General features: G+C 38.1%; 1 pseudogene; it reads right to left on the reverse strand.

Annotated features, from left to right (window-relative positions):
- The window catches only part of LOC108289060, a 104525-nt pseudogene extending 102846 nt beyond the window's left edge, over nt 1–1679 (reverse strand).
- Between the last annotated feature and the right edge of the window lie 1686 nt (nt 1680–3365).

The following is a 3365-nucleotide window of genomic DNA, read 5'->3' on the forward strand; positions in this document are numbered from 1 at the left end:
GCGCTGGTGACCGTGGAGCACCTCTGCCCGGGAATTTCCTAGTCTGTGGGCAATAAAAACACGGCGTCCACTCACCCTCTGCGCTTTCACTGGGAGCTGCAATCCTGAGCTGTTCCTAAACGGCCATCTTGGATCCACCCCGATGTTCTTAAAAACAAGGGAAGGGAAGAGAAAAAAGCAGGGTTGGCCACAGGGAGATACAGAATTGTGCCACAATCTCAGAAGCCTCAGTTGACCTTACAGGGAAGGAATGAATGAGAAGTTAGCATGAGACAGCCAAGCCATTAAGCCCTCACTTTTATCCATCAGTGGTTACGTTATAGGCTTTCCTCAAAAAGGGGGGTGCTCCTGGGCCAGGTGATGCTCTTTAGCTGCAGCTGTCCCCAAAGAGAGCTGATAACACAGAGTGCTCTGCAAGCAGCACTCCTAGCTGCTGGGAGAATAAATCCTTCATTTCTCCAGAAAAATCTGAATACCTCATCACAGTATCCACCATGAGGTCTCAGGGATTGGAGAACTCTCCAGAATATTGTTCCGTTTTGTTTTGCCAAGCAGCATTCATTATTCTGTTCATTAATCTTCTGGGTCACAGAAGCTAGAATCCTAGAACCCACATTTCCCAGAATCCATTGTCAGCTCTGGATCCCCGTTTACCAATGAGAGACATGGAGTGAGGTTTAGAGGAATGCAAGTAAAGATGATTACTGCCCTCTGTAAGGCTTTGCAAAATTTTTCTGGATGTTTTTCTCCAACAGGAAGCCACGATCATTAATGACGGTTTCCTGGGATTACTGCAGGATTTACAGAAAGTTGGTAACTTAGCCTAACATTGGCTCTCCTAGCACTTCAACATATTTGTAAGCATTATGATTTTCTGTATTAAGATTCCTGGAACTATAAAACCCTAGAAGAAAACCTAGGCAATACCAGGTTCTTTCTTTGTTTTGGAAATAAATTGCACCAATTGCTGCAGAGATAATCACTTATACTTAGATTTTATTAAAATAAATTTTACCTTCTGTATTATCTAAATTTTAAGTGTTATATATTTAATACTTAAAATAAGGTGAAACAAAAACATTGAAGATAGCTCAAAGCTCTAAAAAACACCCACAAAATATTTACAACTATTAAATAAAACATCAGAGAAAATGCCACCTCTAGTCTTTAGCCAATTTTGCTTTGCAGGGTAAAATAGCAACAATGAAGTTATGGCAGAGAAGAAAATGTATCATTTTCATCTCGTGATTAGGTTAAATATCTGGGATCTTGTGAGGGTGATTAAATTCAAAAGACAACTTTAACAGTCAAAATCATTCAGAAATATCTCACAAAGTCACTAGGGTTTTCTGAGCGTTTGCTGACAATAAGGATACTTGTAGACAAGTTTGTCCATTTCAATGGACATTATCAACCCAGGTTCCCTTCAGGCCCTTTACCATTTCTGTGTACCTCTTCCTTGATTCAGCGTGCTCTCAATTCCAAAGGCTTACAGGGGCCACTCTTCTGAAGAAGAGTGTAGCTCTTGGACGGAGGGCCTGCTTTGTCCACAGGCTAAACGGCCTAAATGTGACTAGGAATTTATATCTGTCGCAGCCACCTTTGGGGCCCTTAGGCAATAACTGACTGTAATAGGAGATACAAAAGCCCAGCTGCTTGGCTTTCTCTCCATACGTCATTGTCGGTGGTAGTGAATGTGGGGGTAGTCGGTGTTGGGGGGACAATAATTCCTCTTGTTATTTTAACTCATCAACCTATTTTTTTCTTTCATGACACTTAACATAATCTGCAATTATCTTGCTTCCCTATTGCTTATCTATTTTATGTTTCCTCAACTAGAAATATAGGCTACACAAAAAATAATTGCTCCTAACTTTATTCATCCATTTGTTCATGCAGACACTTCTTCAGTGAGTTGATGTGTATTGAATGCCTGCCATGTTCCAGCATTGTTTTTTGGTTTTGTTTTGTTTTGTTTTGTTTTGTTGAGACGGAATCTCGCTCTGTCACCAGGCTGGAGGGCAGTGGCCTGATCACTGCAATCTCTGCCTCCTGGGTTCAAGTGATTCTCCTGCTTCGGCCTCCTGAGTAGCTCGGACTACAGGCACGTCCCACTACACCCAGCTAACTTTTTGTAATTTTAGTAGAGACGGGGTTTCACCATGTCAGCCAGGATGGTCTTGATCTCCTGACCTCATGATCTGCCCTCCTTGGCCTTCCAAAGTGCTGAGATTACAGGCATGAGCCACCGTGTCCGGCCTCCAGTATTGTTTTATGTCAGTCTAGATAATAGAAGAACACTTTCAACATAGAAACATTGTCACATTTCATCCACAATGCTGTACTCTCCAATCATTGCTTGAACAAAGTGGATCACAACCTATAATTTACTGATAAAACAGTTCATACATAGGTCATACATAAACTCATCTATAAAAACAGATTTTTGAAAATTTGGAGACTTTATATCATGTTATAGTTCATAAAGTACATAAAATAATAGATATAACACATATATTTGTTGAATGGGTAAACATGAGCATACTTCAGTTCCTACCCTCATGTTAGGATAATAAATTAAATAAATTTACAGGTTAAAAAGCATTATAGCAATGTCAACACCCTTATCGGATATGTGAAGAAACTCAAGTCTAGGGATAAGGCTAACTGACTTATTTCCTTAATTTAGACCTTTGACGCAGAGAAAGAACTTTCACACTAAAATTTTTATCTTCTCTCTCCTGGGTTCTTCTATGAACTTATTCCATTATCTTTTTGCTTTCTTCTTGAGATAGGTGACATGAAGTACTTTAAATAGCGATATTATTTTATATGAATGTCTACACTATGTTTCACATATGTTACACAAATCTCTTGTGTAATTTTTTTACTCTAAACCTAAAGTTTTTACTCTGTACACTGTATTCCCCTGGACTTATCTAAATTGCTCATTTTTCTTGACTTTGAACTATAGAATGCATTTTTCTGGACTTGCTTGTTCTTGGACCATCTCTCTTTTATACCTAATAATAGAATATAACTCAAATTCTTGTTAGTTACTGGACGGCAGGGCAGTCTCACTTCTAGATAGACCCTTATGCTATCCTTGGGCTTTTTAACCTTATAGTTCAATGTGTAAAGGTCTACCAGTCTTAAAAAAAAAAAAAAAAAAAAAATAAAAAAAAAAAAAAAAAAAAAAAGAAAAGAAAAGAAATTAAAATAAAAACCTTGCCACAGTCAAAGTATAATTTTCAAATTTTTAAGACATAACTCTCAAATGAATAGTGAGGATGTGGCAATCTTTTATTTAACACATTAATGAAAGTATGACAGAGAAATCCAGTTCAAATGGAAATTTCTGAAAG

This window comes from Cebus imitator, unplaced genomic scaffold, assembly GCF_001604975.1.
Source record: "Cebus imitator isolate Cc_AM_T3 unplaced genomic scaffold, Cebus_imitator-1.0 Scaffold390, whole genome shotgun sequence".
Taxonomy (NCBI): domain Eukaryota; kingdom Metazoa; phylum Chordata; class Mammalia; order Primates; family Cebidae; genus Cebus; species Cebus imitator.